At 41.3% G+C, this 22,818-nt stretch overlaps 1 pseudogene; it reads right to left on the bottom strand.

The window, feature by feature from the left end:
* Positions 1 to 1,522: 1,522 nt before the first annotated feature.
* LOC101684299 lies at positions 1,523 to 7,120 on the bottom strand (annotated as a pseudogene).
* Between the last annotated feature and the right edge of the window lie 15,698 nt (positions 7,121 to 22,818).

A 22,818-nucleotide genomic window follows, 5' to 3' on the forward strand; every position in this document is an offset into this window, starting at 1 on the left:
GAGTACACCTCAACAAAATGTCTTAATGTTCAGTAACTTCATGGCAGAATTGTCAACCAGATTGTTTCCTATCCAGCTACTACAGTACCTCTCTTTCAGAAAAGATTTGAAGGCATCAAAGACTCAATTTATATAACTAAACCTAATCAGTCTTCCTTTGGGACTGAAACAGGTAAAATAACATTGACAGGAGAATGGAAAAGTCTAAAATCTATATAAAATGTCATTGATAGCTTTTCTTTAGTCTCATATAGACAACCTTATGATCAATCTATTTGAAGTACACGATAGATCCTTTCTCTCCTGTTACTGAAATTAAATGGGACCATGAAAAGAGAAAGTCTAGAAAAACTGATGAATTTTTTAAGTTTACTGAACGAGAGTATCCGTGGCCACAATGGCTGCAGGGATCCCACTCTGAGGAAACAGAAGTAGCTCCTAAAGTCGAACATTCTCTTGAGTCGCCCCACAAATGTCATTCACATAGTAATAAAACATTTTAAGTCTGTGGAGTCCTGTGAATTCTGAGCATGAGGCTTTTTTTTTTTTTTTTTTTCCTGGAACAGAAGGAAATTATAGCCTGTTGTGATGGTTCCTGCAAAACAGTCTCACAGATCTTTCTTCTGCGTTCTCTTCCCTCGGCTTCTGTGACTACATATTCTGTGACTTTTCCAGCTGCCTTTCTGGCAGTGGCTTCTCAGCATCATTTCTGAGTTCCCTGTCTCTCAGTGGCCCTGAGAAGGTGGTGCTAGCTGTTTTTGGCTTTAGGTCCTCCTCCCTTGTCAGTTCCTCTGGCTCTTGGGTGTGTTCACCCACAACTTGGGTTTCCATATGCAGACTGGGAATTCGCACATCAGTGTCCATAGTGCAGCCCTTGCTCCTGATGACTGGATGTGACCGTCTCCTGGACCATCCTGCCCAGTGCGCCCAGGGTCATGTAGAGTGGGTGTGCCACTCGCGGAGCTCAGGAGCCCCGGGCCCTCCCCTTGCTGGGTTTGTGTTCCCTGTCTTCAGATGACACTAGCACTCATCCTGTGGCCGAGGGACAGCGCAGAGTCATCCCAATTCCGCCTTCCCTCTCCGTGCCTGCAGCCAATTAACTTCCAGTTTCTCTCCGTTCTCTCCGTCTCCCATCACACCATTCCACCTGCCCCCCCATCACCATCACTCCTTATTTAGGTGCTGTCAGCTTTCTTACGGACTCGTGCAAAAATGTCCTAATGGATCTTCCTGCCTCAGGTCTTGATTCCCTCCAATCCATTTTTCAAACCCCCGTAGAGTGATTTTCTGAAATGTGAGTCTGGCCTTATCATTTCTCTGTTGAAACTCTTTAATGGCTCCCCAATGCCTTCAGGTTAAGTCCAGTTTCCTTAATGGCCCTTTGTGATCTGACCCCTGACTGTATCTCCAGTCCCCCCTCTCTCTTCCTCTTACTACGTTTGGGCTCTTTGCTGAGCCTTGTGGAATTTCTAATTTCAACTCCTCAAATGGAACATGCTTTCCTACCCCCTCTGGGTTTTGCTCATGTTGCTCCCTTTTCTTTTCTTCGGGAAGTCTCTTCTGTGTGGTTAGTTAAGAACGCGGCTCTGAAAGGAGACTGCCTGGATTGGAATCCTGGCTCCCTGTTTCCCGGTCCTTTGCTCTCCTGGACCTTGATGGTGATGACGATGATGACAACAGTGATGTCGGTGACTGTATCTCCTTTTCAGGGTTTTTATGAAGATTAAATGAGTGGGAGCCAAAACCATACGTGGGTTCAAGTAAATACCCAGTAAATGTTAGTGGTCTATTACTTCTCACCTGATCAGATAATGTCTAAGAATGCTTGCCTGGGCTTCTTCATCGGAGTAGATACACTTTGTGTTTCCACAGTACCTGCATACCCTTGTGGGGACTGCTGTCACACACGCTTTGGTCCCTACTTCTCTCTTCACCTCTCTCCCCTGACTGGTTACAAATTTCTTGAGGTCAGAATTTTATTTTGGTCACCAAGGCTCTAAAACCATGTCTGGCTGGTAATAAGTGCTCAACAGGCAACTTGATTTCCGTATAGAAAATCTTTGCTTTTTAAGAACCAAGATTTTAGGAAAAAAAAAGGAGAGTTGATGTCTGTGTTTTACATGTCCTATCATGGCAATGTATTTTAAGGAAGTACTTATATTTAACTGGGATGTCATGTTGAACTAAGGAGATTTATAGCTGGTTGGATTTCTCTCCTGTAAACAGCAAAAACCAATAAGGAGACAATTATAAATCCCTTTCCCTAGGAAAATCAAAGTCTGCCTGAGGTTATTGCTGTGTCACTAGTGCCATCAAGGGTTTCCACTCCTCCAACGGTCTTAATAGACAAGAGAAACGGAAAGAGGAAAAGATAATGCACTTTTTAAAATCTCAGTGTGCTATAACGACCCTGGGCTGAGTAAGGGGAAAGGAGTTGGTTAGGAGGAAAAACCTCTCTAAAATAAGTCAGATTCCTCTTCTTGTTCTCTCTGGCTTTTCTCGAGACCAGTGTGTGAGCTCTGTCATTCTATCAGTCTCCATTCCTGTTTCCATTTGTCTTCCTGTGCTTGCCGCTGCTACTCCTCCTGCTGACATCGGTCCTCTTGGTGAGTTTTAAAAGCTATTGGTTGGAAGGTGGTAGACGCAAGATCATTTCTACTATGGATCTACTCTAAACCTGTAAGAAAAAAACTGTTCCTGAAAATGACATATTTAATTCCTTACTTTTTTTTTTTTTTTCTCCTGTCTGGATCCAAGTCAGGGAGAACATGTCTAGAAACCAGTAACACTAGTTTTGTATGGAATTGAACAAAGTTTTTTTTAATGGAAGAGAGAATACCAAGAGAAGTTTTTACCATGAGTGGAAGGGCAAAAAGAGGAGGCATTTTAGAGGTATAATTCACATTCCCTTTATCAATCACTTTTAATTTCTTTGGTTGCATGGGCTCTCATGATCAGAAGGGCCTCTGTTTTATGGAAGGGGAAATGTATCAAGTTTGGTTATTAGAAATAATATAAGTGACTAGTAAATTTGGGGAAAGTGAACAGGTAAGCTGAGGCTAATAGAGAAACACAAAACAAAGACAAGACAACAAATACCGGTCATCTTGTGGCTGTGGCTAGACGCAAGCCAAGTGACCACAGAGAGAGTCAAGATCTTGGTGAAGCATTAACTGTACCTGCCTTACTTCTAGTTACACATCTTCCTCAACTTACGGTGAGGTTATGGCCCAATAAACCTATCATCAATTGAAAATATTGTGTCAAATATACATTTGATACACCTAACCTACTGTATATTAATCTACCAAATATCATAGCTTAATCTGGCTTATCATAAATGTGCTCAGAACACTTCCATTAGCCTACAGTAGGGTAAAGTCATCAAAAATAATTTTACAAGAAATTACTGAATATTCCACATAATTTATTGAACACTGTACTGAAAGTGAAAAACAGAATGGCTGTGTGGGCCCAGAATACTTTTAAGTATATCGGTTGCTAACCCTCGTGATCATGTGACATAACGGAAGGTGTGGCTCACTACTGTCAGGGAGGGAATTGTACTGCATATTGCTAGCCTGAGAAAATACCAAAATTCAAAGTACAGTTTCTACTGAATGAGTATTGCTTTTATACTGTAAAGTTGAAAATTCGTAAGTTGAGCCATAGTAAGTCAAGGACCATCTCTACTTTAGGGTGATTCCTCGTAACTGTTCTCTTTTTACTTTTTCATTTTTTAAAACTGTAAGTATGAAAAAAAGCAGAGAGGATAGTAAAATGACCATCTATATTTAAGAAGTTAGGGCCCTAGCAAGAAAGGGATGGCAGGCTCAAACAGGAGAATTTGAAGAGAGTTTGAGAAAGGACTGTTTATGAAGGTGTGGGCAGGGTTTGGGGACCCACCATGGGACAGTGTAGGCTTGGGGAGCTACTAATAATGGGGTTTGTTATCTTCACAGGCCTGGAGACATGAGAGTAAGTACTGTTTATTTAAACCTAGAGAGGCTACCTGTGAGGAGTGGCGGTGGGTGGGGCAGGGTCCTACACGCTCCATCTTCTTTTTCCTCCAGCTCTCCTGCAGTTGTTTTTATTGGCCAAACCCAACAGGAAGTCAGAGGTCACAGGAGTCCACTAACGTGGTTCACAGACGTCAGCCTTCTAGAGAGTACAGTAGGGTGAAGGATATATGTGCAGGACAGAGAGAAGATATTCAGCACAGTACAGGTAAGAAGAAGAACTCCTATCTAGGGGTGGAGAAACGTAGGGCCTAGCTTGTTTTTCAAGCTTTAGGTTGCAATCCATCAGTCAGTTGTAAAAACAGTTTAGCAGAGGGTGACCAGCATTTTAAAAGAAAAACAGAATGGAAAATATTAGGGTGAATCTGATGCAGCAAGGGTGTGTGATTGTGTGCACGCCCATGGGCCTAAGTTCACACTTAGGCTGGACGTATATTTCTTACTGTTGGTCGTAGTGAAGAGAATATTTAGCCTGATTCAGAAAGGGCAAAGAATTCGTGTAGGCATTCCTCCAAAGAAAATCTACAAATGGCCAATGAGCACATAAAAATATGCCCAACATCATTAATTATTAGGGGACTGCAAATCTAGCACCCATTAGGATAGTTATTGTAAAAAAAAAAAACCCCACAAAAACCAAAAAACCAAAACCAAACAAATAGAAAAGAATGATCAGTAAGGATGTGGAAAAACTGGTGATGCTTCAGTGCTCCATTAGTGAGAATGTAAAATGGTGTTGTCCCTATGGAAAACTCCTAAAGAACTCCACCAGAATTTCCATATGATCCAGATAGTCCACTTCTGAGTATATATCCAAAGGAATTGAAAGCAGGACCTTGAAGAGATAGTTGTGCACCCATCTACATAGCAGTGTTGCTCACAACAGCCAAGAGGTGAAAACAATCCAGGTGTCCACTGATTGATAAATGAGAAAATAATAAGTGGTATATACATAGAACAGATTATTATTCAGCCATAATAAAAAAAGAGGAAGAAATTCTGACAGAGGCTACAACATGGCTGAGCCCGGTGGACATTTTGTTAAGTGAAATAATTCAGTTCTCAAAAGACAGATTCTGTATAATTCTACTTAAATGAGGTATATGGGATAGTCAAATCCATAGAGACAGGACGTGGAATGGTGGATGCCAGGGACAGAGAAGAAGGGGGGATGGGGAGTTGTTGTAAAATGGGTATAGAGGGGCACCTGGGTGGCTCAGTGGGTTAAGCTTCTGCCTTCAACTCAGGTCATGATCCCAGGGTCCTGGGATAGAGCCCCACATTGGGCTCTCTGCCCAGCAGGGAGGCTGCTTCCCCCTCTCTCTGCCTGCCTCTCTGCCTACTTGTGATCTCTGTCAAATAAATAATTAAAATCTTTAAAAAGATAAAATAAAATGGGCATAGAATTTTAGTCTTAAAAGATGAAAAGGGTTCTGGAGATGGATTGTGCAACAACTGGGAATTGACTTAACACTACTGAGCTCTGCTCTCATGGTGTTACAGGCTGAATTAGGTCCTCCTTCCCCCAATTAATACGTTGAAGTCCTAACTCCCCAATATCTTCAGAATATGACTGTATTTGGAGATAGGGCTTTAAAGAGGTAATTAAGTTAAAACGAAACCCTTAGAGTAGCCTTAATCCAAACTGACTGGTATCCTTACCAGGAAATTTGGACACAGAAAGATTTCGGAAATGTGTGCACATGAACAGAGACCAAGTGAAGAAGAAAGTGACCAGAAAGTGTTCATCTGCAAGCCAACAGGAGAGGTCTCAGGAGAAATCATATTGGATACCTTGAACTTGGACTTCCCAACTTCCACAGCTGTGATAAAATAACATTTCTGGTGTTTAAGCCATCCAGTCTGTGGTATTTGTTATGGCAGCCCTAGAAAACTAATACAGATGGTAAATTTTATGTTATGTGTATTTTTATCACAATTTAAAAAAATGTGGAAAACAATGGTCTAGTTGGCTCTATCTTAGAAGAAATCTGGAGAGAAGTTTGTGAAGCAATAAATGATGAGATTGCCAAGAAAATAATTTGTATTCTGTGAAAGGAGATTTGACTGGGACTGTGTATTGAGATACATGTTTAGAACTGTAGACCTGTTCTCCAAATTTGAGGTCAGCATAGCTATAAACTAAATGTTGGTGGGTTTTCCTTGCCAGGTTCAATATAATCCTAGCTTGGAAGGAAGCTCTTGAGGAAGCAGTCTGGGTTCTTGAAATTTCCCTAGTAGTACAAGTATCAGACAATCATGAAATTATTAAGTTTATTAATAACTTTGCTGTGCTTAGCATAACATTGGAAGGATATTGATCATATAAGTTAAATATTATTCCCAACTTTTTTTTTTTTATTACAAGTTACCAGTGGCACTTTATTTTTTCTTTTCAGCTTCCTGTCATGCAGTTTTCTTGGCCTTTTGGCCTGGATGTCATAGGGCCTGACATTGGCATGGGCCATGCAAAGATTGGCTACACCTTGAAGTTCTCCTCTTCTGTAATGACTCTGGCTTTCTTGTTCTTATAGACATTCCATCTGGGCATGACTAGTCTTCTTGTTCTTATAGACATTCCATCTGGGCATGACTAGTCTTCTTGTTCTTATAGACATTCCATCTGGGCATGACTAGTCCGAGTAGGAAATTTGAATTCTTTAGCAGAGTTGCCTTGCTTCTTGGGGACTGAGGGCTTCCCGGGGTAGAGGGCGAGCTTGGAGCAGTACTGTAGGCATGGCATGTTGGCTTGCAGGGACTCTGTGGACTTGTTCCACCTTTTTGGATCCACCAAGATCCCCATGGCCCGTGCCGCCATCTTGTGAATGCCAGCCACCTGTAACCCTAACAAGCTGAAGCCCTTGCCACACACTTCGGTGTGATCCCTCACTGTGGGGCCCCTCACAATGGGCCTGGTGGGTCCACTTGGCCGTGAGGTGTGCCTGGGTTTGCCAGACCCCATGTCTGCGGCTCTTCTGTGCCGGCTCGTTAAACCACATGGCTACGTGCAGCTGCCACTCCTCATGGAAGTGGGGCTTCAGGAACATGCCGTTTGGGCTGGGCACCATGGCTGTTGCCTACGGATCTCCTCCATGGGAGACTGGCCAGTGGAAAAGAACTGGTGCCGCCAAGTATCCTGAGATGGTCTATTCCCATTTTACAGATATGGAAATTAAGGATCAAAGATGTTAAGTTGTTTACATACCTATACCTCATAACATGTAATTCACATGTAACTGTGTCTGAAGCAAGAAAAAAACATGCACAGTTTTAAGTTTACCTGGTACATATCTGAGAGAGATATCTAAAAGGAAACAATCATGCGGTAAAGGCCTTTTAAATAATAGGAAGAAAATATGTTCTGTGCCACACATATTGGAAGTCTTTCTGTTCCTGCGGGAAGTGGGGAGATCCATAAAACCTTTTGAAACTTGCTTGTGGTTAGGCTTTGGGGTTTGTTCACAGCAATCTTTGAAATCAACTTTATTGAAGTATAATTGATATAGGAAAAACACATGCATTTTGTGTGTAGAGTTTGTTGACTTTTTACAACTATATACACCAATAATCCAGTAACAAAATCAAGACAAAGAACTCCATCACTCCCCAAGTTCCCCAAAGCCCCTTGTCAGTTAGCCACCCTGCTGCGCACTCCTGTCTTCCCTTCCCCCTCCTCCTCCCTACTCCTCTACCCTTACTATCCCTGTTCCACGAAACTACTGACTTGTTTTCTATTACTGTAACTGAGATATCCCCCCACCTCTGGCACTTTATATAAATGAGATTTTACACTATCTAGTGTTTTGTTTATCTTTTTTTGTCCTGGCTTCTTTCAGTCAGCAAAATGTTTTTGAGATTCCTTCATGATGTCTATGTATCAATACTTTATTCCTTTTTATTTTTTAATTTCTGGGTAGTGTTTCATTGTATGAATATACCACGATTGGTTTATCCAGTTATTTATGGAAGGCCATGTGAATTTTTTCTCCCAGTTTTTGGCTATCATGAATAAAGCAGCTGTGAACACTCAAGTACAACTGTTTCGTGGGCATATGCTTTCATCTTTCCTGGCCAGTTACCTAAGGGTAGTGTTGTTGAGTTGTAGGTGCATGTTTAACCTTGTGAGAAGCTGTCAGGCTCTTTTCCAAGGGGGTACCACATGGCATGCCCATCAGTAATGCATAAGAGTTCCAGGTGCTCCACATTCTCACCAGCACCTGGCATTGTTGGTTTTATAAATTGTAGCCATTCTGGTGGGAATGTAGTAGTTTCTCACTGTGGTTTTAATTTGCATTTCCCTTATGACTAAAGATGTTGAAAACATTTTCACATGCTTATTGGCCATTTGTATGTCTTCTTTTGTGAAAGTGTCTATCCAAATTTTTTGTCCACTTTTTATTGGGTTATTTGTCTGATTGTTGAATTGAATGAATTATTTGTGTGTTGGGGATTAGAGTATTTTGTCAGATATGTGCTTTGTAAATGTTTTTTTCTGACCCTTGGCTTGCCTTCCCATTTTCTCAGTGGTGTCTTCTGAATAGTTTTATATTTTACTGAAGTCTAGTTTATTAACTTTTTTCTTTTATGGTTATTGATTTTTGTGTTCATTGGAGAAATTATTGCCTGTCCCAAAGTCATGAACTTTCTCTCTATCTTAGAAGTTTTGAAGCAAATGTTTTATAATAGACATTTGCTCTGGAAAAGAGTTATATTAACTTAAAAATTAATAAATAGCAAAAGTAATAATCAGATACAGTATCAGCTCATGGTCATGGGCTGAAGGTAGTGGCGTGAGCAATTTTAGTATTGGAGACAGAAATGACCAAAATTAGCCTATTACTTTTGCAAAATGAAATTCCTAGCCAGTCATTGCCATGATGTGGGCCATTACTGGAGCTGAACTTGTGAGGGTTGCCCATGTGCATGGCGGAGAACAAAATGAGAACAGAGACAAACAAAAACTAGAATTGAGGCAGATTGGCACTGATCTGACCAAGGGTTCTGCTAATAGGAGAGTGACAAGGGATAGTTAAAAGCAGGTGTATATTGTTCATAAGTTTTATATATATATATATATATACACACACACACATATATATATATATATATATATGCATATATATGATAAATTGTATATACTTTATTTCAAAACATTAGTCACTTTTGTCCTAATGAAAATTCTCCAATAATTTATCCACGCAAGGCTTGATATAGAGACACCTGAATTGAGAATACCAACCAACATTCTAACACATCAGCAAAAGCCCTTTACAGAAGCACATGAGAGGATTTATTTGCTTCTAACATGGAACTTAGAATAGATACCTTTAAAGGCGGAGAGAAAATCATGGTATTTCTTTGCCACCTAGGGTCCGATGAGGTGAATAAAAGAAGAACCACTTGTCCATTTGAGAGCTAAACTTGAACTGAACATTTCTTTACCTTCTGAAATGTTCAGTTAAGTGCTTTTACACTTCAATTTTCCAGCCTGGGCCAAGACCAGAAATGCCAAAATGATATGAGAAAGGCTGTTCTTACTGTTTTTCTGGCTGGGATTGGAAGAGAAAGTGCCAGCAATCTTGTAAGAAAGCCTGTTCTCGAAAGATCTGCAACCCAGTTTGCAGAATCAAGGGGTTTGGATAGTTCAGATGAGTCTGGCTGAGTGTCCTGGTGTGTTCATCTGAGTAACACCCTGCAGAAAGCATTTTGTCTTATCAAAGTCAACCACAGAATACTTTGTGTACTTCTTCAGACGTCTTAACCATCATGTGTGCCCATCCAGATAAACCGCTAAAGGCTAGCTGAACACTGCCAAATTGAAATCTTTGAGTATGATCCCTACAACTAGGATTCAGATTTCAACTCGAAATAATGAAAATAGTAATCACAGCGATAATTTTATAAAATGTTTACAGCATTGGCTCCAAAGTGCATCAGAGTCTTTAAACTACAGAAGGCATTAGAGATAACAGCATAACCTCTCGTTTTATACTTTAGAAATTTAAGGTTCAGAAAGATGAGGTTATTTGCCCAAATTCATGTAACGAGTTAGAGGCAGTGTCCAGCCTGGAAAATAGGAAACTTTCTTTCCTGTGATACATCATGAAGTAGGCTGAATGATTTGTTCTTTATCATATATGAGCCCCCAAAAGAGAAAAACTACCTGTAAAGTTATTATGTGGTCCGAGTGTGGCAAGTAAAAAGGAAATTCATTAGAGGTACTGGGATGGAAGATTATTACTTCAGTATTCAGGGCTGGAGTGCCAAACAGTATCTTCAGATCTCTTAAAACCCCTCATTGATATGCTGGCTTTAGGATATGTTAATTATTTGGCAACATTATATGCTGGAAGATGTTTTTTTCTAAAAAATCTTTTTATTCTGAAAGCATCTTGCTAGGAGGGTCGTTAATGCCTTTAGAACCTGAGTTGCAAATTCTCATTCACACACATCTCTTCGAGATGCAGCGGTGAAAGCTGTCATTCCTGATGACCATCCTACCTGGACTGTGGGAAGAACAAGGCAGCCTGGCAGGGGACGGAGGGGTGTGGAAACAGATGCCATGGGTGGGTCCACAGAGAAGATCAGGGTCTCTAGATGTGAGTGAAAACCGCAGCCCTAGTGGGAAGAAGGAACCCCCCAGCGGCAGACAGCTTTGCTTGTTTATTGCCTGCCTCCACAAAACAACACAAAGGCTGTTCCAGGGTTGTTTCTCTTCCTGAAAACAGCTGAAGCCTGCTCACTCCCCAAACTACAAAGTGTTGGGTATCTCCCAGATGTCAAAATTCTTATTATTGGGGAACCTGGGTGGCTCAATGTGTTAAGCCTCTGCCTTTGGCTCAGGTCATGATCTCAGGGTCCTGGGATCGAGCCCTACATCGGGCTCTCTGCTCAGCGGGGAGCCTGCTTCCCCCTCTCTCTCTGCCTGCCTCTCTGCCTACTTATGATCTCTGTCAGATAAATAAATAAAACCTTTTAAAAATATTCTTATCCTTTCCTTATAGAACACACATTTCTTACCTGATGTTTACAGCACCAGTTGTTCTATTATTATTATTACTATTAATATTATTAAATTTTTAACAGGCTCTGCTTTGCTGGTTGATTTGACTAAAGAAAGTATTTAGAAAATATACAGCATTTGTATATAATATTATTAACTCAATTTCCCCATTGGTAAAAATTGGGCTCGGTCTCTGTAATCTCTAGGTCCCTTCCATCTCTAACGCATTAGGCTTCTCTGCGTGTGGACCCTCTGTCACACACCTTCTGTTTCTCAACCAAGCAGCCAATCAACCACTCTGTCCCCCATATATTTGTATAAAACATATTATGGGAACCCGACAGGAATGAACATAAATACATTTCAGCGTGACTACATCAAACCTCCTTAACAATAGCAAAAGTATTTCTATGTGCATAGCACATGCACTGCAGAGTTTCTGTAATATGGAACACTTTGAAGTTATGGTAAAATTTGTGCTGAGACAGACGTGAAGAACTTTGGTGACCTCAACCCCATCAGCTCCGTATATTCTTTACTTCCAGGCGAAACACCCGCTGGAGTGATGGCGTGATATGAAGGAGCCTATGCTGTTCACCAGAGCTGACAAGTTATTCTTAAAGCCTTTAAATAAAAGTCGAATCCCTCATGACTGTGGATTTGGATAACGGAGGCACAATGACTTTTTCATTAATGGAAATTTCTATTATTATTAATGGAAAGACCTATTATTTATAAGACGATAGTCAGACAGTAGATTTTGCTCATTTTATTTACTATCATTGGTTTTATTTATTTATTTTTATTTTTTATTTTTTAAAGATTTTATTTATTTATCAGAGAGAGAGGGGGAGAGAGCGAGCACAGGCAGACAGAATGGCAGGCAGAGGCAGAGGGAGAAGCAGGCTCCCTGCTGAGCAAGGAGCCCGATGTGGGACTCGATCCCAGGATGCTGGGATCATGACCTGAGCCGAAGGCAGCTGCTTAACCAACTGAGCCACCCAGGAGTCCCGCTATCATTGGTTTTATTTAGCAGATGTCACAATGTAAGCAATTTCTATTAATGGGAATATCAAACAGTTGGAAACGGGGCTTTTAAGTGAAACACCTAGTTCAGAAATGATATGTGTACATCCTGTGTGGTAACAGACCTAATCCCAAATACGTATTTTTTCATAAAATCTTACCTGGTTCTCTACTCTTTAAATACCTCGGACTTTTAAAAAACACACAAAATAATTCTTAAGCATTAGATCTTATCATGAAAGACAGTATATTTCAGAAGCATATGTGCCCACTTATATGAGGAATTTAAAACAGTCAGACTCATAGAAGCATAGTTTGGTGGTTGCCAGAGGCTGGGGGAGGAGGAAACGGTGAGGTGTTGGTCAGAGGGACAAAGTTTAGTTATGTGAGATGAGTAAGTCCTAGCGATCTACTGTACAGTACAGGGCATAGAGTTAAGAGTACTGTTCTGTATACGTAAAAATTTGCTAAAAGAGTAGATCTGATGTTAATTGTTCTTATCACACCTGCACACACACACACACACACACACACACACACAAAAGAGGGCAGGGGGTAACTTCTGGAGGTGATGGATAAAGTACTGGCATAGGTTGTGGTGATGGCTTAACAGGTGTCCATTTATCTTCAAATCGATCATGGTGAATACATTAAGCATGCAAAGCTTTTTGTATGGAAAGAAAGGAAGGGAGGGGTGGGGGCAGAGGGAGGCGGGGAGGGAGGGAGAAAGAGAAACCCTGGGGACTAAAGAGGAGCTAACGCTCTGTGGGATCGACAAGGTAAAATCTCCCCAATAATCTCGAGTTTTGGCAAAGCAGGATTTGTGTGTTAGGGGCAGTAAGAGAGGTCATTAATCTGTGGAACCCAGATGGTTGCCACCAGCAGGTTTCCAGGCAAACGTGAAGCCTGCTTCTGATTAGCCGTCCTCTTGCCTCCCTACTTTACACCTTCTCTCTTTACACTTTCCCTGTCCCCCGCTTCTCTGGCTGCTGGGCTGTCTGCCCCTTGCTACTTTCATAAGGTCCTTCCCTTTCTACAGCCCTTCTCTTCCCTCCAGTTGGAGATACCCAGCCTTCAGCAGGTAGAGGTTATTCTTTAAGAGATTGTCAGATTAAATGATGCATAATGAGATTCAAGATACTTGTATGCAGGGTACCCTGTATTTGCATTTTGAAAAAGCAGATTATTAACCCTAAACAAATACAAAATTGACATGAGAATGTTTATAAGTGGGAGAAGATTTTCTAGTGTTTTCCCCTACTCCAAGCTACTGTGAAGTCAATGGATTTCCAATAATTTTGTTTTTTTTTTTTTTTAAAGATTTTATTTATTTATTTGACAGAGATCACAAGCAGGCAGAGAGGCAGGCAGAGAGAGGAGAAGCAGGCTCCCCGCTGAGCAGAGAGCCCGATGCGGGGCTTGATCCCAGCACCCCGGAATCATGACCTGAGTCGAAGGCAGAGGCTCAACCCACTGAGCCACCCAGGCGCCCCAATTTTGTTTTTTTTTTAAATTTGAGGGAGAGACAGAGACAGAGAGAGAGAGACGAGCAAGGGTAGAGACAGAGGGAGAAGCAGACTCTCCGCTGAGCAGGAAACCCAATGAAGGACTCGATCCTGGCACTCCAGGATCATGACCTGAGCTGAAGGCAGATGCTTAACCTACTGAGCCACACAGGCGCCCCTCCAATAAATTTTTTAAAGTAGTGCTTAATAAAGAATTACTTTTCTTCTAAGACTTTACAGACTCTTCCTTGGCCCACAGACTTCTAGTGAGGGTAAAGAGTTGCGCCTTCAGATGCCAGGAATTGACCAAATCAGATAAGTAAGACTGGAACATGCTCTTTTTTCTTAATTGTAATTGTATTTTAATATTTATTTCATTTATTTATTTATTTATTAAAGATTTTATTTATTTATTTGACAGAGATCACAAGCAGGCAGAGAGGCAGGCAGAGAGAAGGGGAGCAGGCCCCCTTCCGAGCAGAGAGCCCGATGCGGGGCTCGATCCCAGGACCCTGAGATCATGACCTGAGCTGAAGACAGAGGCTTTAACCCCCTGAGCCACCCAGGCACCCCTTCATTTTAGAAACAGAAATAGATTTGCATAGTTTAAGAACTTAACAAGAGTGAAAAAGAGCACAAAGTTCTCCTCTCCTCAGTCCCATATCTGGTAGTTTCCACCTGATACCAAATAGAAAACCTCTGTTGCTAGCTTCTTGTGTAGACTTCCAGGTATTTAAAAAACGTTTATACAAGTGAGTGTTAACACCGGTTCCTTTTCCCGCTTAAGAAAAAGGAGCATACATACTATGCACACTTTGGTATTTCCCTCCTCATTTAATATGTCTTATATCTCTTTACATACTGGTACTATGGAACAGCCCTATTCTTTGAAAAAAAAATTATTTATTATGGTTGAAAGTATCAATATTTGGATGCACCATGATTTACTTAAACAGTTCTCTATTGACAAACTGTTAGATTGTTCCAATCTTCTGCTATTAAAAGAACTGCTGCAGTAAATAACCCTGCACATTCATGATTTTGCCCATGTGTGAATATATCTGTAGAATAAACTCCTAGAATTGGAACTGCTGAGTCAAAGAGTACATGCATTTGTAATTTCAATAAATATTGCCAAATTGCCTTCCAGAATGATTATACCTATTTACACTCCCACCAGCAATGAATCACTGCTCCCATTTCTCTGTATCTTGCCAACCCTAAGGGTTGTCAAATTTTTGGATTTTTACCAACCTGATAGTGAAATATGGTATCTTGATGTAGTTTTAATTTGCATTTCTTCTATGTGGGAGTGATTTGAGCATCGTTTCATATGTTCATGAGTCATTTGTATTTCCTTTTCTGTGAACTATTACTCATTTTTCTAATAGGTTTTTTTTTTCTTTTAATTCTATGGTTTCTTTGTAGATGAGAGTTTAGTTCCTTGTAAGTACACTCAACTGCAGATACCTTTTCCTGGTTTGTTGTTTGTCCTTTTACTTAAGAGTTGTATAAAAGGCTGCATAATGTGGATAATTGCATTAGTACTTCATGTCATTTTGCCTGCACACACAACTTTGGATGAAGATAGACAGGTAGACAAATAAATAGACTGTGTGTGTATATGTAGATTTTTTTAAACGACCCTTTCTTTTTCTTGTTGTATAAATACGTGACACTCATGTATCAACCCCCCCTGTAGGCAAATGAGTACAAGCATGTTATCCAAAAGAGGTTCAAGGGGTTTAGTGAGTTGCCACTGGTGCTAGAAAAATGAGACATTGAAACTTTATTCCCAAAGTTCACAATTTGGTTATAAGGGTGGCACAATTGTACATGCAAATAAAGAAATAAAATAGAGTGCTGCCTGGGTGGCTCATTTGGTTAAGTGTCTGACTCCTGGTTTTGGCTCAGGTCATGATCTCAGGGGTCGTGGGATCGAGCCTCAGCCTCTCTTGGGGCTCCATGCACAGGAGAGAGTCTGCCTGAGCTTCTCTCTCTCCTTCTCACGCACTCGCACAAATAAAGAAATAAATTTCAAAAGAAATACGATAGAGTAAGAGACATACATATAAACAGGTAAATCATGAGGACGCTGCAGAAACAATGTATAATTAGTTGTGAGCACAGTGATTTGGCAGTAGGGCAGGTGCACTGAGTCACTGTACGTATACCGGCATTAGGTTAACGTTAAACCACTGCCTCAATCAGACTTCTGTGCAGAGAAGAGATTCTGTGCCGGGAGTTTTAAGCAGAAAGGAATTTAATGTGGGGGATTATGAGTTTACAAAACCACTGGGAGAGACTGGAGCCATGGAAGCAAGGAGCTGCGTTGACCTCAGGTTTTTGGTGGTCCCAGCACCACTGCAATTGTTAGAGAAGAGGGGACACCCAGGCTCCTGCTGTGTTTGCTCCCGCTGCCTCTCTCCCAAGACCCTGATAGGCAGCGAGGAGAGTGTGGACCCTGGTCACTGCCAGCACCGGTGACTGTCAGAGCTTGTCTGTCAAGTGTAACTGTCCCAGGAAAATAGCCTTGCCTATGTTTCAGATATGTCATAGCTACATCCTTTTTGGCCAAATCCAGAATGCACCTGGAACTGCTGCTGCAAGGGAGTCTGGGAAATGTAGTTTGAGACTTTCCAGCACTTGCAATTCAGGGACGGTGGTGATGGATGCCAATAATTAATACAGTTTCAGTCACTTTGGTATGTGTTTATCTGATTATCAAGTGTAAAGCAGATGACTACAGACTGGGGACATTAAATTGATATATTTTGTCTGGCTCTGGAAGAAGAAGGCTTCTAGAAAATAAAATTTTTTAAGGAGCTCACCGGGCAGGAAACCTGGTAGTCAGGAGAAGAAGGATTGAGGACATGGGGCTTTAAAGCATCGGCAGGACTGGGAGAATTGTCAAAGGAGTGGTTGGGAGGGTTGAAGAAAGATAAATTGGTTTTCATTGTTCTATAGGCATATGCAATGATGATAGGAATGACAACAAAAAGAACAATATGATTTACTAGATAATATAATGTGAAAACCTGTGGTAAGCCATCAGGTCCTGATGATAAGCAATACTGGAGTAAAGTGTTCTTCTCATATATATGCAACAAAACAGATTCTAAAAAGTTAGCAATTGGCCCAAGTTCACTTTACTGCGTATCACAACTTGAATCGAATCTTCCTTTCTTCCTTCTTTCCATTTTCCCTCCCTCCCTCCTATTCTCCATCTCTCTGTCTTTCCTGTAATTGCCTGAGCATTTACTATCTGCTGGGATCTTCGCTTGGATGGTCAGACTAAATCCTTTCCCTCAAGGAGGCAGTTGCCTTGTATCTAGTCTACCTGATGTTCATTTGGCATTTTCTTCATTGTATATTTGCCTCTCAGAATTGTATTGGCAGCACTGGATTCTGTTAGGAAGCTAGCTGCTTTTATCCTACCTAGAGAACACACATACACAAACAAGACATAGGTCAGTTCCAACAACAGGACGGTAGAATCTAAACTCCAACCTTCAGAATTCAGTTGGCGGCAGTGAGCATGGCTTCCTCGAGGATGTGTGGGTCCTATGGATCTTGTATAGAATTGCCTACAAGGGGTGTAGGATTTGACTCCAGGGGGGAAAACATAAAATGGAAGGCTAAAAATGGCTACAAAATATCTCCAGGATATTAGAGTGAAGCTAACCACATAAAAGACACATGACATTTGCCTGTGAATAGATAGACTGAGCATTTTGGTTCTTATGCTGGTTTTTAGCTGCCAGTGATTCTTGTGGCAACCATCCAAGTTTTCAGGACACTATCACATTTTTAAGTTTTCCTAATGAATTATAATAACATTTCTGTAGTTTACATCAAATTGTGTTGAATGGCATTTTTAGCAAATTGTGTCACTTTGTGAATTTCCAAATTTTACAAAATTTCTGTGCCAAAAAATAATCAGTGAAAATGATTTTGTGTGAAACTTTTTGAAAGCCAAGTTTAGCTGATTTTGCTAAACAGCACAAGCAAACAATTTATTCAGTCTTTCTCCAAGTCCTTTTTCTGTGCCTTGTTCTTTGCTTCCAGGCCCCCCCCTTCTCCCCCTTTCTAAGCTTCTTTCACTCTGTTTACTGGCCTTTGTTTCTGCTCCTAGTTTGTCTTTCTCTAACATTATCTGCCCTCTCCACACCCCTCCATCTTGAGCTATACCAAGCCTTGGGCTATGGTTTTGGGTTGAGGGTCACGGAGGTCATGGATTTTCCACTGAAAGAAAGAAAGGAAAAAAAGGGGGGGGGGAGGAATGATCACTTTTGCTCTCTCTTCTGCCCTTGGTGCTGAGAAATTCAGTTGAGATCAGTATCCCAGCCAGCATTATTACTGTGGGATTGAGACAAACACAGTGCTTACCGCAAGAGAGGCCATAATCATGTTGCTGAGAATAAAAGAACATATTTCTATATGCCTGGACTCGTGTTTTGAGATCCTTGCATGTGGGTGGTTAGACGACCATGGTAGGTTTGGAGCATGTGCTTCTGAAATGCCCTGTTTCCTAAGGGAGAAACAGTGAAGAGGAGTGGAGACAGCATGCATTTTGCAATCAGGGTTCCTGGGACGGAATCTTGGCTCGTCAGCCACTTAATCCTCCTAGTGTCAGTATTCTTTGTTACCAAATAAAGAAACCAGCTACTGATAGAGCTCTAACAGTATTCCTAACAAAGCGGTTACCATTAATTGAATAATTCCTATATGCCAGACATTCTGTTAAATACTTATGTGCCCTGTTTCAAACTCTTTTACAATCCTAGGCAGGAGCCGTTTCCCCCATTTTATGGATGAGGAGACTGAGGTTAGAGGATTTAAATTACTTACCCTAGGCCGCTCAGCTGTGAAGTGGAGTTGGATTTTGAGCCCAGTTTTGTCCGATTTCAAGTCCCATTCTTGAAGCACTACCTTAGGTAGAAATGATGGTTAAATAATGCCACCCACCCAGAGTTTCAGACATGGGGGGGGGGTCATTCTTTTTTTTTTTTTTTTAATCATTTTGTTTAAGACTAGAAATTCTGGGAGGCATAAAGTTAGCTCTACCTCCTACTCTGCTTCTTTAAGAATTTTCTCTCCTCTATGTGGGCATACATCAGGCCAAAAGATGGCAACTAAGACCATGACCCGAATCCTGGGAGATACCAAGTCACCACCAGCCCTGTGTCTTTGACCATGTATACAGTTTGGTAAACCATCTAGAAAATACCTGACACACGAAAACTGGGGCACTGTCTGGTCTCAGATCAGAGACTGTAGGAGGGTGTTGTGCCCAGCTGGAATGGGAGGGGGGATGGGGAAGGAGACCAGAAACATGTTGCTGCCAATAGGTCTTAGTGGTATTCCGAATGGAAGCCACAGAAGTTTACAGTGACTCTTGCACAAAAGCCACATAATTATAAGACAGAGCTCTATTCCAGCCTCCTGTGGCTTCCATGTGTGTTTCTGTGATCCTAGGTTGTGTCTCTCCCGTGTGTTAATTTCTACCTGCTGAATACAATTTGGTTTGTAGTAAGTGATGCTTTCACGAAGTTTCTCAGCAGCCCATTTCTGGGTGGGATTCTCTTCCAAACCACACGAAGCCAGAGAATCTGCACGAACGTCTGATTGGTATGTTCTGCTTTAGGAGGATAACGAGTCTGCCGCAAAAAAGATCAAGTCCCTAAGCTAACTACGGCAAATGCTTTAGGTATGTCTGTAAATTTGGGATTCCGTGAGTTTACTGACGCTTTTTCAGCGATGCCTAGATCACAGTGTGTCAAATCACATTGTTATTGTTGAGGTTTCAGGAGGTCTTTGATTATTTCATGACCTTTTCCCTAAATAGCTCCTATTACTTTGATACAAGAATTTTTGAAGTGCTTCGCAATCTTTTGCTATTCCCCGGGGCCCGGGTCAACATTCCTATCGTCTCTATTTCAAGATGAAACACAGAGAGTTTAAGTGATTTTCCCATGGGCTCCCAGCAAGTCAGCATCTATTCTGGACAGAAACTTCTTAAGCTTCTGGCTTTAGATGAGCTCACGGAGCCACATATCTCCCCCAGCAATTATTTATACACATTATGCGTCTGACCTGGATATGCTGGTGCTTATTTCCCATTTGCATAACGACAAACCCATCAGGCCTCCATGAAGGACTATTTCCTCAACTGAAGTAGCCGAGTTCTAATGTGGGTCTTGCTTTAAGGACTCAGGGAGGGTCAGGGAGGGGGATGACCCCAGCAAGCACACACCAGCCCGCAGTGTGCGTTTTGGGTAGAGCTTGGTCAGAATGAGGTCGAGCGGTGATCCGTCCCAGGTTCATGGGAGAGAGATGGGGGTGGGTTGCACATTTCCTACTTGGGCTTTTCTAAATGTGAAATTCGGTTTCATTGTGGAGGGCCGGAATCGCTTCCAGGCTGTTAGGCAGCTGGAGACCCGTCTTCACGAAATATTGTGGGTAATGAACTTAGGTTCAGGTACCACAATAAACATGGGGTGTGGGCGAGGGCAGAAAGTTTTTGCTTTATGTTTGCCTCTTGCATTCAGAGCGACAGATCATAAAGTGTTGTTTTAGAAAGTCTGCAGGGAGAATTTTAATACCATAGTCTGGTAAGCTCTTTCTGTTTAAATGACTTCGGTTAATCGTTTCTTTGTTCCAAAACTATCTTGTTCAATTATAAGTTTATTCAATGAACTTTAGAAAATACAGATAACAGAGAGAAAAATGACCGAGTTCCACTTTACTCAGGGGTAACCTATATTAACATTTTAGTGTATTTTTATCTTCCTTAAAAATGGGCTTACTGTCTGTCTGTCTCTCTCTCTTTTAAACAAGGATTATATGTTCAAATTTGTGATAATCTACTACCTATTTTATACACACATACACATAGATTATACTAGGCATACTGCTTTATAAACCTGCCTTTGAAACTTCAGTTCAGTTTACTTTGAAAATCTTCTCTGGTCATTAAACAGTTTTCCCAGCATCATTCCTGATGGTTGGATAGCATTCATTATATAGATGTATCATTGTTTATTTAACCGATTCTTCATTGCTAGAAATTTATGCTGTTTCCAAGTTTTCTCTGTTATAAACAGGCTGTGATGAAGACGTAAATCTTATTTATAATGGCAAAAGATCATATGTTTTATTTGTATCTTCCAGAAGACCTGAAACATAAGGTTGCTAAGCAATAGTGCTGTATGGATCTTTTTATGGGAAAACCCGACCTGGGAGAGCAGCTTTGAGGCTAGCCAGGGCTGAAGAGAAAATACGTCAAACAGCAAAGTGCTCATTCTTGTCCACTAGAAATGGAGAGAAGTCCAATGAGCTAAGAGCCGAATGTGGCTAAGCAAATCTACTCGTACAGAAGACTAGATAATGGTAGAATGGTTCTTAATTAAGATACTGAATGCAACAGTTAAAAAGGTAAGGAACTCGTTTGTCTAAACTTCAAGCTTGCAGAAGTAGTTGCCCGAGGACATATGTTTACTGGTCCAGTCACCCACGTAAGCCTTTCCAAGTCCCGTTTCTAAAGTAAAAACAAACAGCAAACAGAAAAACTCCAAACTCCCACATCAGAACAGTAATGACAAACGTCCAAATCCAAACCTACCTCTGGTTTATTTCATTTGGTTCTCCATTAGCTGGATCTGATTCTGCCTTTCTAAATTCAGCTGATATCACTAGGTGCTTTTGGAAAGACCAAGTTGCCTCATGAAATTTTTTTTTTTTTTTTTTCATGTAAAGGCCTCTTTTGCTAAAGAAATGAGCCTCCCCTTTTTGGATCTTTCATTATCAGCAAAACCAAGATTTTGTGGGAATTAAAAAGAGACCATTCACATTCTATCAGTTCTTACCTCAGCTACCCCCCAACAACACCCCAACTTTTTTTTTTTTTTTTCTTTTTGGACACATACATTTTCTATGACTTTCAAGCCTCTCCTGATGATTACTTGACTGGCAGATGTGAAGATCTAGGCTGAAGAGCCATGGGATCTGAGCAAATTGCCGCGGTTCTACAGAGTGAAGAAATCAAAAACATGCGTTTTGACTATTCAGACATTGATGGTCTGTGTCTTCTATACCAGGACTCCGTGTGGCCTAATGATGCCAAGCTTCTCCCTAGAGAGTTTGGAAGGCTCTGTGAGCAAGGTTCGGGAATAATATGTGCTGTTTCCCTTCTCCTTGGGGTAACCATTGTCTCCAGTTGGTCCTGTGCTCAGCGAGTGATTAATTAAACCCAGAATCTCTCTAAGTGACCTGTTGCAATGTGGAGGTTCATTCCCAACCTATTCTGCTTCACTGCGTCCTCTCTGGCCAGTGCGCCTTGTTTGTATTTTTTAAAAATTTCCCTCATTCTTCCTCACACCATGAGGATTCATTTTCGAGAGAGAGAGCAAAAGGCTAGGTTAAGAAAAACACAGCCACCTCCAGAGTGCAAAAACTGCAATAAACCCATCACCTCTAACGACGGCAGAGCATGAAAAGATAAAAAACAGCCTGCCAAGAATGTAGTAACCACCCATTCACTTTTAAATGCTCTCCACACTTCAATGCACAGACCTAATTACTTTTCTGCATTCCCAAATCCACTTTGCCCATACTGCAATCAGAAACCTGGCGTTAAAATATTTTAGACTTGGAGGATCAAGACTAATTATGGGCCTTAGCTGCACCTTTTGGTTTCTCCCCCCACCTCCCACCCCCTCCCCTTCTTCTCTTCTTTGGGTTACTTTAAAGCACGCTCCACTGGAAGAAAGGCTGCCCAGTCCCAGTCGGGGGTGAAGCCGAGAGAGAATAAAACAAAGAACGACTCAACTCAATTCAGTAAGCTTCAATGAGGCTGGTATATTTAATGTGAGCCCAGGGTTAGCCCACAGAATTGTGTCAGAATGCAATATTCTCGACAAAAAAAGATGTGTTTAAGGTCGACTAAGGCCCCATAAGGCTGTTGTTGGTGTTTAAGCAGTCCACCGAGGTATTTAGCACCGAGGGTTTCTAAACATTCCAGCTGAGAATTAAACTACAGCTTTTACAGTAGCCGCTGAAAGGTTTGGGGGGCTGGGAGCGTCCCTCCCCCTTGTATTGAAAGGTCAACAAACAGTAGGAAAGATCATGTCATAACAAAGATGAAGCCACCTATTATGGAGTCTAGTGACAGCTAATAGCACTATCAGAGGGACTAATCCAAGGTATTAAATAGTGTAATTGTTAAAATAATATCATGGTTATTAGAACACCCAAGCATGAGACG

This window comes from Mustela putorius, unplaced genomic scaffold (genome assembly GCF_011764305.1).
Source record: "Mustela putorius furo isolate JIRA1106 unplaced genomic scaffold, ASM1176430v1.1 tig00537350_pilon_pilon_pilon, whole genome shotgun sequence".
Lineage (NCBI taxonomy): Eukaryota > Metazoa > Chordata > Mammalia > Carnivora > Mustelidae > Mustela > Mustela putorius.